This window comes from Tenrec ecaudatus, chromosome 10 (assembly GCF_050624435.1).
Source record: "Tenrec ecaudatus isolate mTenEca1 chromosome 10, mTenEca1.hap1, whole genome shotgun sequence".
In the NCBI taxonomy this organism is placed as follows: Eukaryota; Metazoa; Chordata; class Mammalia; order Afrosoricida; family Tenrecidae; genus Tenrec; species Tenrec ecaudatus.
Genome location: NC_134539.1, coordinates 51,106,971 through 51,121,698, shown reverse-complemented (window position 1 = coordinate 51,121,698; position 14,728 = coordinate 51,106,971). Strand labels below are relative to the sequence as shown.

The following is a 14,728-nucleotide window of genomic DNA, read 5'->3' as shown; positions in this document are numbered from 1 at the left end:
GGAGCCAGTGTGCTGTGTGCAGGGGGGACTGGGGCTGCTCTGAGTGTCACATACCAGCTCCCACTCAGTGTGCAAGGATACAAATCTTGCCCGCATCTCGGAGCACCTTCCCTGCAGGTCTGAAGGCAAAACCTAAGTGTGAGCAGCAAATACCTTCACAGTATGTGATGGGCGTGAGATGGCAGAAAGTGCAGGGATGTTTGAAAAACATAGGGAAGTGTCTGCTTTGGTAGATTTCCCAGCAGCTGGTCCAGAGATGACAGGACTCACCTTAAGGAGCAGGGGCAGGACAGGACAGAGGAGGACGCCCAGGTACAGGCCTGCAGAGGGAGCTTTAGACTGGCGTGAGGGGGCCCTGGGGTACTGTCCGCTTAAGGCCAGGGGTCCGGTTGGGCTTTCATTCACCTGCCAGCCTTGAAACAAGGTCTTGGGACCAGGAGTCCAGTGGTTCTGCCGTGACGCTTTAACACAGTGCCTCAGGTGATGGTGACCCCTAACCATAACATTATTTCCATTGCTACTTCATCCCTGTCATTTTGCTACTGTGATGAATGGGGCGAGCCCTGAGGGGTCGTGACCCACCGGCTGAGAACCGCTGGTGTAGAGGGTCTGAAGCAAAGGCACATAGTGGTGGGCAGGGCAGGTTGTGGCAGAAAGCGGCCACTGTGTGGCCCCAGTGCCAGGCCAAGTGCCATTTCCTTCTGTGCCCAGGTCTCTCAAGCTTGAAGAGCTCTGGTGAAGCCAGTCCCATGCCCATGTGCCTTAGGCAGAGCTCTCTAGAAAAGCTGAAGCGGTGAAGCTTGTGTGTGCGTGCATGTGTGCGTGCAGAGCCATACTCCTTGCCAAGACCATTCTGATTCGCACGCACTCTATAGGAGGTTTCTGAGACTTGCAGATCTGCATGGAGCCGGCAGCCTTACCTCTCTCCCAGGGAGCAGCTGGCGGGTTTGACGGTTTGAACTGCCCAAATATATTTATACCGATCGATTTACATTACGGAAATGGCCCACACAGTTGCAGAGGAAGGCTCGTTCCAGGTCCATGGGTCAGAAGTGAGGCTGGAGGCTTCTCCTGATGCTCAAGATTGGCGGGTCAGAAGATAAGCTTCTGGCTGCAAAGGTGCATGAATCCAAGGTCAACAAGTAAGATGGCCAGCTGCTGCTGATGCCCAGGGTAAGCAGGCGGCATGGCAGCCTCGAGTCCCATGGACTGGAGGTAAAATGATGAGCTTGGTGCAGGCTTCGGACCTAACAAAAGGCGAGCAAACTTTTCTATGTCTACATGTATTGGAAGCAGGCTATTTCCCTGAGGAAACTTTTGTTTCAGTTGATTGGCTGCTCATAGCAGATCTCATTGTGAGAGTGATTACATTATATTAGAGCTCATCATTGGGGATTACTAGGTCTTAACTATCAAACCACTTAGAATCCTGGCCCACACAAGTTGACTGAAAACTCTGCTATCATACCAGGGGACTATCAAGGTGCATTGGGGAGCCCCTGATTCCATACCTGCCTTAGATCCTGCTCTTAGCTGCTGCTTCTCCTCCTTCGCCTAAGCAAACAGGGCCGTGGGTTCCTCTGAACTTCAAAGGCAGCTGGTATCCCCTCCCGGAAGCCTCTAGACCCTCCAGGAGATCTCTATACTCTCACCTTGTCCCGTAGTTGCCTTCCTGGCTTCAAGAGGTGTTTGTCAGGGCCTCAGATCTCTGAGATCAGACTCTAGTTCAATTGCTGTGTGGTCCTGGGCAAGCATTTGCACTTCTCTGGGCCTCAAGTCCTCATCTGCAAAATGAGGATATTGCGAATTAATTTGAACAGCCGTTGAGATGGCAGCTGAGGGTTAGTCCACCATAGCCCTCGACTACCTGGGGCAACCATCTTTGCAGTTCCTTTTCATTTTTGATAACTTGCTAGTTTTCCCGGATTCGTACTTTGTAGATCCACCTTCCAATTGCTAATTGCCACTTGCAGCTGTTTTTTTGTTTGTCGTTTCTAATTTTGAGTCATGTCCCAATCAGCAAACGAAGGTCCTGAAAGCGTTACTCCACCCAGGTTGTTTGGAAAGACAGCTCTCCCTCCGCCATCCAGGTTGACTGTATGGTGAGGGGGCAGCTCTTCCTCAGTCATATTCGGAATGCCTTCCAACCACCGAGGCTCCACTGAGGCGCTGCATCAGGCAGTGTTCTGTTGCCCTTCACGGTGTTCTCTGTGGCGAATCCCTGAGAAGTGGCCTTTCCGACCCTTCTTGTCTCAGGCTGGAAGCACCATAGTGGCGTTCCCTATTCTCTATAGGATCACTAGTGGCATTTGAAATGCCAGCGATACAGCTTCCAGCATCAGGACATCACTAAAGCCACCACAGGACAGCATGACCGATGACAGTGGCTCTTCAAATGAGTTCTATTTCTGTACTGTGAGCCTGGCACACATGTTAATTTATTTATTCAGGGGGCATAATGGTGATGTGTTGGGCGGCTAACTGCAAGGTCAGTGGTTCGAAACCATCCGCCTTACCGAGGGAGAAAGATGAGGTTTCCTTCTCGGTATAGAGTGACCCTCTCTGAAACTCACTGGGCAGTTCTCACTGGGCAGTTCTACGCTGCCCTCTAGGGTCGATGGGTGGCAGGGAGTTTGGTTTGAGAGCAACCCTAATAGGGGGCGCTGTTGGCTCCCATTTTCCTGAAATTCAGTGGCACCAAATGGCCAAAGTGCCAGGTGTCCAGGATAGACACCCTGAGGTGCCTTTCTTCAAGGTGCGCAGGGACGACTGCTGTCCGATCTCTGCCTAAAGAAGCAGCAGGTCAGTCTTCAATACAACCAGAGTGTTCTTCAGAAGCCTGGCTAGCAAGACTCCCTCCTGATTGCCACGAAAGGGAAGACCGCTCTTCAGAGAAGGGCGTTGTAATGGGTGAAATAGACAATGAAACGTGGGTAACCCTCGAATCGTGCATGGACGTCATAGCTGCAATAGACTCAAACCTGGACGACCGGGAAGCTGGCTTCAGTGACACATCAAGTCACTGTCAGGCAGCAAGGCAGAGTGGTGTCACTAGGAACAAGGGTTCGTTCTCTTTTGCCTCAGGGCTTTCCTGCTTGTCTAATGGGGGGTTGGACTAGAATAGGCTTCCCACCCTCTTAGGAAAGGACCTGGTGGCACAACACTGAAGCGCTGGCTGTGAGCAGGAAGGAGCCCACCCTGCGCCCCCTGCCCATCTCAGCCTAGACAACCAGATGAGGCAGGCAGCTCCACTGCGTGACACGGAGTCGCTTTGAGTCAGTCTCCTTGTGCCACCGAGCAGCAGCAACGTCCGACTGCAACAGTGCCTAACACTTAGTGCTCAAGGAAAGTTTATTATTACTGTTAGTAAGCAGTTCGCTCAGGCTATACAATGGTGCTATTTCTCCCTCTCGGTGGCTCTGGGCCTTCTTGCACACACTCCTTACCCTCCCGGCCTCGTCTGCAGTCTCGCGGGTGCAGGTTCGGGACGCATCGCTCCGTTTGGGGATTTTCAATCCTGCAGTTTGGGAGCCCGCTGCCCCGATTTAGAGTCCCTGGGGGCGGGCCGGAGGCCGTTGCCTCGCTGCGATTGGTGGATCTGACTAAGGCCCCGCCTCCCCGAGCAGCCCAGCGTCAACCACAGCCGGGTCTGGAGGATTAGGCAAAAAGACTGCCGCCCCGCCCCGCGCCCCGATTGGAGGCCTTGGTTTGCCCATCAACTCCAGGAAACCACCCGCGCGCCGCGGCCGCCAGCAGGTGAGGCGCGGGGAGGGGCTCGCGGTGGGCTCTGGCCGAGTACTGGTACCCTGATCCAGCTCGGTTTCTGCGTCCGGGCAAAGGAAAGCAGGATGGACGGAATGGATGGGCTAGTTCTGCTGGGACGGTCTCCCCCACGTGGAATCCCCACGCGCCCGCGAAGGATACGGGTCGCAGTGCCAGGAATGGGAGGGAGCCCTGGGCGCGCGATCGAGTCCTAACCCAGATTGCATGGACGCTGCGCACTCCGGTCTCAGTCTGCATCTCCGTGCAATGGGGACACTGGCCTCTTCTCTTTCTAGCCCGAGCTGGGCGCTGGGTGGGGAGGGGTCCCCAGGGAGACCGGGGGTGGTCCTTGGCGGGGCCTATGGTTGTGTTTGGGCCGAAGGCGTGGCTGAGTTGCTGTGGTTACCAAGGGAGGTGGGGCTCCCTCCTCCAGGATTTGTGTAAATTTGGCTCACCGGGCAACAACACTAGCCGCGTCGAGGCTCGGAGCCTAGCGCCTTCCCCACGACTCCAAACGCAAGTTTCTTTTCCTCTTTTTGGCAGGGGAAGGGTGGATAGAGCGAGGGCCAGCGTGGGGGTGGACAATCCGGGCTCTAGAATTAGTCAATCTCTTCTTGGTCTTTAAATGGGCGACCGACTCAGAGAGGGGGCGCACAACAAGGCCAAGGGCACAGAGCTTGCCTCTCCCCAGGTGACTGGCGCTGGCAGAGTATGAACCTATTTGCTTTGCGACCTTGAAGGAAACTCATCTCCACTGGTTTCCTCCGCGTTTGTTGAAAGGGCTGACAGGTTGGGAACGGTCATTTCCTAAGCTGAAACACTGTGTATCTGAGTGAGAACGTTGGAAAGGAGAGTTGTTGATAACATGCCCTGGGTATTTGGAACTGAGACGTGTTCGCTGAAAAGAGACATTGTTCCTGCCCTTTAGGACAGAGGAGATGGGTTGCAATTGAGCAGGAAGGACTGAGGTTAGATACTTACAAGGACTTCCTAGATTTCACCCCCTCTGGGGTTGGTAGATTTTCTTTTTAAGCTGTTAGTTTTCCTAGGCAGGAAAGCAGAAAGCTGCCCACCTGTACGGAAGGGTGGGGGGCGGGGCTACGTCTGGCTTAACTTACAAGAAGAACACGGAACCCATACTATTTAGGGTAAACTCTTTATGTGGCTTGTTGCCAGGCCAGCCCATGTGGCATTGTGCCTCTCAGAGTCCAGCCGGTTTGCATTTGAAACATGTGATGTGGGTTATTTCTTGCGAGGGGATTTCATCAGCTCCCACGACTCCCATGGTCTGAACACTCCACTGGAGGCGCCAGAGTTGGGGCTCCTGTACAAACTAGGAACCCCTCCAGCACTGTAGGGGCCCCTGCTGAGATGGTATGTTTGGAAGCTGATGCCGTCTTGAACATTCTGATTTACCCCCATTGGAGGGGCGACAGGGAGAGTATTTCCCACGTGTTCACGTCATCCGTCATCTGCTGAATGACAGACCCTTTTTGTGCTTCATCAGTGGGAAGACCTGGGTTCTTGCCATCCGCCTGGCTTCAGTTCTCAGAGCCTCAGGGAGAAGAGGGAGACGCCCCTCCGGACTGCCAGTGAGGTGATGTCACAGAGAGCCTTTGCTCAGCTCACAGGCTCAATTTGCAGATGAGGAAACTAAGGCCTGGAATAGCAACAGCAGAAATAATAATCATCATAACACTCACTGATCATATTAGCCACCGTGCCAAGGGCTTTCCTGCCTGGGAGAGTGAGGTCTGGCAGGACAGGCACCTTTACCTGTTCCTTTCCCATTGTTGAACCCAGAGCTCAGTACCCAGCGCACAGTTGTTCATCTCGATTTTATCACTTAGCTTTCACAATCTCGCCCCCAGGTGGGTGCTGTTGTTGTCTCCATTGGTTTACAGGCGAGAAGACTGAGGCCCAGAGAGGTTCAGCCACTCACCTGAGGTTACACAGCTCTTATTGGGATTAGCTAGTGCTTATTTTGGGATATGCAACAATGTGTGGGTGTCAGCCCAAGTGGGCTGATGGTGCACATCTCTTCCCAATCCTGTGTTTAGTGACATCGGTGGAAGTTTGAAGTCGGCCACAGTGAGACTGTTTATACATGGACATTAGTAAATGCCAGGCTTTTCTGTTTGTCTGTTGACCCTTTTTATTGGGGGTTCTTACAGATAGTAGTATAATAACCCATAAATCAGTTAAATCAAGTGAACTTGTACAGATGCTGCCCTCATCATTTTCAAAATACTGTTTTTCTACTGGAGCCCCTTGGTATCGGCCCTTCTTTATTCCCTCCCTCCCCCACCCTACCACCTTCATGAACCCTTAATGAATTTTATATATATATATATATCATATATATATATATCTTACACTGTCCAATATATCCCTTCACCCACAGTTCTGTAATTTGTCCCCCTCGAGGGGGGGTTATACATCCATCATTGTTGTCAGTTATCCCTCCCTCACCTCCTTTCTGTACCCACATGGAATTGTTACTCTCATTACTGTTTCTGAGGGGTTATCTATTCTAGATTCCCTGTGTCCAAAGCTGTTATCTGTACCAATGTATATACACCCATCTAGCAGGATTTGTGAGGTAGACTGAGAGTTGATAGTGTGGAGAGAAAGCATTAAAGAACTAGAGGGATGTTGTGTGTTGCATCGGCACTACACTGCACCCTGGATATGTGGTCCCTTCTGTGAAGGAGTTTCCGATTATTAACAGGTGAGCTTTGGGTCTCTAATCCCTCTCCTTCACAATGATATAAGTGTTTGTTTTTGATCTTCTGATACCTGATATCGTCAACACGAACACCTCATGATCACACAGGCCAGTGTGCTTCTTCCATGTGGGCTTTGTTGCTTCTCAGCTAGATGGCCTTTAAAACCCCAGATGCTGTATCTTTTAATAGCCGGGTACCGTCTGCTTCCTTCACCACAATTGCTTATGCACCCATTTTGTCTTTGGCGATTGTGTTGGGAAGATGAGTATCACACAGTGCCATGTTATTAGAACAAAGTGTTCTTGTGTTGAGGGAAGACTTCTGTAGAGGCCCAAAGTCTATCTGCCACTTTAGTGCTTTACCCTATAAATATATATATCCATAGCCCAATACCCCTACCTCTCTATATTAATATATTTACATAGATACATATCTATATGTATACCTCTATTTATAGATTTTGCCTCCTAGTTCTTTCTTCTATTTCCTTTTACTTTCCTCCTGCCCCACCATCATTCAGCTCTCAGTAATTCCTCTTGACTTCTGTACAGTGGATCAAACATCACCAGGCATTCTACACCCTCCTCACCATCGACTTTAGATCCCTTGATGTCCCCCTGTCCCTGAATTTGAACCATACAGCAGCTCCCCTGCTCCCCTTTGCCTAGAGTGAAAAGGAGGAGCCTGTCAGGAGATGAGGCTTAGAGGCTACAGTTTGAGTTGTGCAATGCAGCCGACCTCTGGCTTGGGAGCAGGTCACTCTGAGCCCGAATCCAGGCCAAATTGTCTGGCCTTTCACCTGATCGTGAAGGGAGCCTCCCATGATCGATCTTGAGTTCTTGGGAACCCTGTCCCATAGGGTCACTATGCATGGGAATTGACTCCGTGACAGTGAGATAACGCATTCATACCCCTGCCTTGCCCCCTTCCCAGGGCTATTCTTAAGCTTCTGGTATAGTGAAGGGTGAGAAAGCTCTTTGGAAAACCAAAAGGCTCTTCAGGGGACCAGAGCCTCGTCGTACAGAGAGAGCATGGGCCAAGGGAACAACAACTTGTTGGTAATAAGCTCCGGGCAGGGATAAACTGTTCTGAAGGGGTGCAATGGGCTGAACACCAAGCACAGGTATCCAGACCCGGCTTTGTCCTCCACTCACTAGCTTTGTGTCTTTGGACAAGTTGTTCAGACTCTTGAGGCCTCTGTTTAGGGGGCTCTTGTGAGGAGCACTGAGCCAGGGCCAGGTGGCTGCCTACTGTGTTCATTGAGCCTCTGCTGTGTGTACACCCAAGCCTGTGCCGCATGCTGGGGATCCGATGGCAAGGGTCACACTGAGTTCTGACAGCGACCTCAGCCAAATATTCATGCATAGCAACGCTGAATTCTGAATGGAGATGAGTCACCAAGGAGGGGCTGCTTACTGGAACCAAGCTCTGCAGGTTGTCTGATGGTTCATGGGTAGACAATGTGCAGTGAGTGATGCCTGAGGCAGGTTGTACCCATCCAAAGAACAGCCAGGGGCTGAGTGAGGGCAGAGAGCGTGTGGGGGTGCGGAGAGGGTGCGGGCAGCAGAGCGCACAGCAAGCAGGGCGGCCAGAGGAGGGGTTAGCACAGCAGGCTGAGTGTAGGAGCTTCTGTTTGGGGACGATCGCTCCAGTGCAGAGTGGGAAAGGGTTTGTTGCAGACGGCCATGGGGGAGTCCAGCAGAGACGTGCACAAAGGCTGAGGAGGGCTAGGAAGCCAGACCAGCAGGAGCCGAGGATAGATTGATTATCAGGCACAGGGCAGAGGGACAGGCCCCGAGTGACAGTGAACTCTGGCCTATGCACCTGGATGGCAGAGGGGCCAAGCTAGGGAGGACCTGGTATGGCCGTGATGGTGGGAGGGAGGTTTGGGCTCAGTGCTGTGGGGCAGTCAGAGTTGGCTTGTTGGTGAAGTTGAGGGGAAGGCAGGGAGGTGGCTAGTCTGGCTTAAGGGTGGTAAGAGGGTGGTTCTTCTTGGTGCTAGGCAGCTGCCCCTAAAGAGGGGTTTGGGGTTACCCAGGGCCATGGGACATGCCCAGCAGTGGCAGCCACCTGGCGTTGATGGCAGCACTGCCTGAGTTAATGACCAGGGAGAGAGGGTGACTGAGTGACAGGGTGTCAGATGAGCCCGCCCCTCACACAATGGCCCACATGGTCACCAGAGCTGGCAGGGACCGGCTTCATTAGGGTTTGGCTCAGCTGCACATTGGAGAGAGGGCTGCAGATAGAGCCCCTCTATCACCCAGATGTAGGCGGGGGAAGGCAAGGGGGGCCGCTGGAGGGGTGGTTATCCAGGACACTGGTTCTAGTCACTAAGTTAATTCTGATTCCTGGCAGCCCTGTAGGACGAGGAAGAACTGTCCCTGTGGGTTTCACAGACTGTGAATCTTTAGGGTAGAAGAAAGCCTCATCTCTCTCCTGATAAACGGTTAGTGGTTTTGAACTGCTGACCTTGTGCTTAGCAACCTGATGCATTGGCAACCTGTGCTTAGCAAGCTTGAAAAGCACTTGGTACAGGTGAATGCATGGGCCGGAGGCCTGGGAGAGGACGGCTTGCCCACTGGGATAAATCTGAACACTGCCACTGCCCCCTGATGAACCCTGTGAAGGCATTTTACATCCAGAGAAGTCCCCTCCCCGCAAGATGCCTGGAAAACTGCCCTATAGCTGGATGCCCAGCTGGGAGTAGAGCCAGCAGGTGGGGTGATGTGGATCAATGCAGCCATCAGGAGGTGAGGGGTTGCCCAGGCGGGCAGGTGAGGGCGGGAGCTGGAGAGACACACAGATAACACTGAGCTCCCACTGCATGGGTGGCCACAGGGTCTGGGGTGGGGGTGGGGGGAAGGGGCCTGGACGGAGGGAGGCCTCCTGCCAGGTCAGCATCCCTGTGGCCTTGGCCAAGCTGCTCCATTCATTGGGAGGTTGGTCTCCTCACCTTCCCTAGAGGGTCTTAGCTGAGCCGGCCCCACGTCCTGGTGTGAAAAGTTCCTCTCTTGGCCTACACAGACCCACAGAGGGTCTGCAAGGGGTTAAGTGCCTCAGTCCTGCTTGGCTCTGCCGCAGACACTTGTAGGAAATCAGGCTGGGCGCTTCCTGCTGCCTCAGGGAGGCGGGGCGGGGAGAGTGGGGAGCGATGCTTGTCTGTGAGCAGCTCGGGCTGGCAGAGAGGCCTGGAGGCGCGCCAGGGCGAGATGGAGGCAGGGGGCTCCCCAGGTTGGGAACAAAGACCCTGAGTCTGGGCCCGCAGGATGGTGGTGGAGGCCCGGGAGAGGTAAGGGCGCGGAGGAGGGCAGGGGTGGCCGCCTTCCCGCTGGACCAACCACTCACAACTCGCTGGGACAGTAGGGGCAGCCGGACCAGCCCAGCCAGGAAGTCGTGGCTGCGGCAGCTGGATGGCGTCTCCCTTGGCTTACTGGAGCCCCACTCCCCTTGTGGGCGGGTTTTTACTTTGTCAAGCCGTGGGCCTGCTTGCATTCCCGTCCCAGTTCTGGCCTGATCTCCATGTGAACTTGGACAAGCCTGGCCCCTCTCTGGCCTGGCCGTCCCCAACTGCAGCTGCAGACCTCTTCCATGACTGCTCCGGGCTTCGGAGAAGATGCCGGGCGGGCAGGAGGTTACAGGCTGGTCCTCAGGAAGGAGTGGCCCACTTTGACAGCCCCGAGGCGAGGAGAGGCTCTGAGGAATACCTTTCAGACTGGTGGGACAGACTAGGGGCTTCAGGAGACCCTCGGGAGACCAGCTCTGTGTCCTCCAGGGTCTCCGAAGGCGGCTGAGCTCAGGATCTTTCTGGAGGGTCCAGCTACTTGGTGTCGGGGTGTCTCCCCTCCTTTCCCTCCCAGCCTCACTAGCTTGACGCCCTTGGGTACAGTGTCAAAGTGCCCCGGGTTGAATCCCAGACGACACTTCCTGTCGGGGAGCTCTTTTGAAAGCCCTCCACCTCTCTGCACCTCAGTTTCTTCATCCAGGAGATGCCAGGGGGGAGAAGATGGTCCTACTGTGTGGGCAAAGGCCTCAGGAGGTGCGAGGAGGCACAAGGTGGGCTGTCTGGCTACTGTGGGCACGGGAGGACCCGGAGGCTGGGTGATTCTGAGAGATGGAGCCACGAAAAAGAGGACAGAGAAGCCTGGTGGGGTGCCAGAGAAAACGAGGCAGGGCACTGGAGAAAGTGGCCAGTGGGGGTGGCAGGGCGACTGAATTTAAAGGGGCTGTCCTGGGGCCAGTTGCCCTTCCCCTCCCCAATGGCTGGAGCCTTCACCAAACCCGCACCTTTCAGCACCCGAAGTCCTGCTGCCTGCAACAGCCTGGCCTTTGCCTGACATGGGAGGCTCGCCTTCCTCCTAATGATGTTCGGGCTGCTGGACCTTTGCCTGTGCTGTTCCCTCTGCATGGGATCCCTTCCTCTTGCAAATCCCCCTGAAAGCATCTTCCATGCGTAAGCCCTGCATGGTGGTACACCCCTCTGAGAGGCTGGAGCACTCTTACTCGTTTCTGTACTCCTATAGCTGGTACCGTGCCTGGCACACAACAGGAAACCACAGAAATTATTTTAAAAGTTTAAAATTTTTTTTCAAAGTTATTTTCCTGGGTGACCCAGCTAGTTAACCACTAGAGTACTCATTGGAACGTTGGTGGTTCAATCCTCCCTCAAGAGGCTCCTCCAAGGACAAGCCTGGCTCGGCTGCAGAAAGGTCGCAAGCTGAGAAGCCCTGGAGCAGTGCTGCTCAGTGAAGCTAGGCACCCCATGTGTGTGTTCCTGGGAAGTGTAACCCCAGGGAGGAGGAGGGGGCGGGGAGAGGGAGGGTGACAATTCTGAGGCTGTTCTTCTAAGAAGCCAATGGGGTCAACTAGTAATCAGATTCAGGCCCAGCCTAGTAGAGCGACACCCCTTGTGGTGGAAAGAGCAGGTGGCCTTGCCCCCATTTAATAGTGAGACTCCATAAAGCCCGGAAAGGCAAGGGGAGAAGCCAGAGAGTAGCAGCCATACCAGGGTGGGGCCCAGCCTAGCTCTCTCTCACTCAGCAGCCCAGGGAGCTGTCTCCTCATCGAGTGTGTTTGTTGACTGACTGACTGACCGACCTGAGTGTGCCCCGCTGCTGGTGCAGGGCTCTGTGACACCCTGGGCACTGTGTGGAAGGCAGAGGCCTTGCTCAGCCAAGGCTCACAGGCTCAGGGGCCTGAGGGGCATTTGCAAAAAACTCCAGCCTGTGACCGCAGCTGCCTGTGACGCACAGCTTCCTCTGGTCGCGCAGTGAGATTTCGGCGAGGACTGAGTCACTCCGGGAGACAGGATGTTCCCCTTTAGGCACCCTGAGGCCTCTGTGATTGGCCAGGCTGTTCTGTGGCTGGGCTGCAAACGGGCCCTGTAAAGGTCTAAAAACCACAGGGGAGAGAAAAGGTAACTGCTCACCCAGCCCCCCTCCCACACCTGCCCACACAGCAAGGCCGGAAGGCGCAGGGCGCACACTGGGGGCCTTGCCGGAGACCCAGGCTTCAAAGACAGTCCAGGCCTCACCCAAGGGCCACTGAGACACACTTTACGGGGAGCCCCAGAAAGGTGACTTCCCTTTCCTTCTATGTTTTCTTCATGTTGTTGTCGATGAGAACACACCCAGTCAAACACACACCGATTCAACAGTTTCTACACGTACAGCTTGGCGACACGGATGTTGTTCTTGGGCTTGGTGGCCACCCTCATCCTTCTTGTCTGAGTTCTTCCTCCCGCTCAGTGTAAAACCTCCCTGAGGTTTCCCGTCTAGTCTTTTGAGTTACTGTTATTAATCTGGTCTCATATAGTTAGCTCTTAAAAGAGTGTAAAGTCCACAGCAGGCATCTTTTTCCTAGGTAGGGGAAACGATTGTTCGGTTTTCAGGTGACTTCAAGGAATATTTTTCAGTGTAAGGGTAAAAGACTTATCTCCAGGCAGTAGTTTCAGGGCTTCATGCCACCTTCATGGGCCTGGAAAGTCTGGAGCCCATGAGCATTTGAAAATCTATTCCATGCTCTCCTCTTCTTGATCAGGATTCTATTATGGAATCTTTGATCAAAATGTCCCATGATCCTGACGGCCTACCAGCTGCAGCTGCAAGCCGCCAGCACCTTCACGAGCCTGGTCAGGACGGTTTGCTGACTCTCCACCCGGTCCTCAGTCTATTATACCCCTGTTCCTTTGCTGCCACCCCTTCAAGAATCCTCTATGGTTTTTAGTTTAAGTTAAAGGGGTCATTATTGTGGCATGAATAGGAAATAAAATGGAAGAAAAGATGTTCAGTGATCACAGCCAGGCACCATCCAGTTCTCTGGGTCTCGTGACAAAGCAGGCAGTTGTTCATGGAAGCAGTGCTCCACACTTTCATTTCATGTCCTCCTCTCATTCCTGACCTGCCTCCTCTGTGCCTCTGGTGGAACGAGACCTGTTCTTGTGTCTCGGATGGATGCTTGCAAGCTCTTCAGACTCCAGGAGCAGACGAGGAGGGAGAACAGACACGCTGAACGTGACACTAGCCAATGAACTGGGACAGGATGTCCCATGAAACCCTGACCCCAATCCCCCAAATCAAGGAACCAACCCCCATGAGGTGTTTGATTGGACATAGGCAGCATCAGTCGCTACTTTTTCTTTTTTGTGTGTCATTGTTACCAATGTGTCTGTTTTCATATGTTCGAAATGAGCTTGCTTGTCACTAAAGACACCACATCTATTTCAGTCTTACTTTTCCTTTTTTTTGGCCACTCAGACCAATATGTAGGTCCAAGGGATAAGGAATTTGGAGAGATTTTGTTTGTTTGTTTGTTTATTTTTAAAGAAGCACACTTTATATAGTTATAAAAATATTTATAACACGACTGGTGCCAAATTTGTGTTTTACTTCTTGATAGCAATGATAATCAGCTGTGCATATTCACCTTAATCAATTCTACTTTTCCTTCACTATTATTAAGCCTCCTTTCCGCTCCCCGAACCCCCTCCCCATACCCACTGCCCTCACCACGGATCCCCTGACTGTATCCACTGATGTACTTTGGTCTCTATACATTTACCCTTTCTTGTGTTTTTATATGCATGAGGTCATACAACACTCGTCCCTCTGTGATGGGCTCATTTTGCTCAGCACCGGGTCTGCAAGTTCCACCCACACTGTCCTGCCCGGGGTCAAGACTTGATCTCTCCTTCTGGCTGAGCAGTGTGTCTGCACCCCCTTTTGTTCAATCGGTCGATGAGCACTTAGGGCGTTTCCACTGTCGGGCTGTTGTGACGAGTGCCACTGTGCACGCTGGTGGCAGGTCTCTGCCTGAGTCCCTGGGGTTCTCTGTCTTCAGGGAGTTTGTGTTTTCCAACCACTCTCCCATTTTGCATTCCCACCGGCATGGGTAAGGGTTCCAGTTTCCCTGCACTCTTGACAACATTTATCATCTTTTGTTCAAATTTTTCTCTTTTTCAACTTTAGCCATCCTAGTGGGAGTGGAAGGAGAGCTTAGTGCCGTTTGGGTTTGGGTTTGGATCTGTGATGGCTGACGACACCGCACGCTGCTGCTGTTGGCTTTTTGACTGTCCTCCAGTGACATGTCTAGTCGAGTCTTTGGCCCATTTTATCTTATTGATTGATATTGGGCTGCTCACAAGCTATATATATATAATTTCTTAAGGGCTCTTACAGCTCTTATAAGAATCCATACATCCGTTGTGTCAAGCACATTTGTACATAAGTTACCATAATCAATTTCAAAACATTTTCTTTCTACTTGAGCCCTTGGTATCAGCTCCTCTTATTTCTCCCTCCTCCCCCACCCTCCCGCCCTCGGGACCCCTTGATAAATTATTATTATTTTCATATCTTACACTGTCCACTGTCACCCTTCATCCACATTTCTGTTGTTTGTCCCCCTGGGGAGTGGTTATGTCAATCATTATGATCAGTTTCCCCTTTCTCCCCCGACCTTTCCCCTATCTCATGGTATCAATACTCCCATTACTGTTTTTGAAAGGTTATGTGTCCTGGATTCCGTGTGTCAAGAGCTCTTATCTGGGACAGTGTACATGCCCAGTCAAGCCGGATTTGTAAGGTGGAACTGGGGTCATGATAGTGGGGGGCAGGAAACATTAAAGAACTAGAGGAACTTTGTATGCTTTGTTGAGGCTATACTGCACCCTGCTGACTTGTTCCTTCCTTGTGATCCTCTTGTGAGGGGCTGTCCAACTGTTTACAGATGGGTTTTGGGTC

At 52.7% G+C, this 14,728-nt stretch overlaps 1 protein-coding gene across 3 annotated transcripts in view; it reads left to right on the top strand.

Moving 5' to 3' along the window:
- The first annotated feature begins 4,182 nt into the window (after nucleotides 1–4,182).
- Nucleotides 4,183–14,728, top strand: part of AKNA (AT-hook transcription factor) — a 53,696-nt gene continuing 43,150 nt past the window's right edge. For 2 of the 3 annotated variants that reach the window (XM_075560366.1, XM_075560364.1), the window contains exon 1: nucleotides 4,183–4,278. The gene's annotated coding sequence lies outside the window, so the exon portion shown is untranslated. Of the gene's footprint in view, nucleotides 4,279–9,629; nucleotides 9,781–14,728 lie in introns of those variants that run through there. The other variant, XM_075560365.1, reaches the window with a different exon arrangement.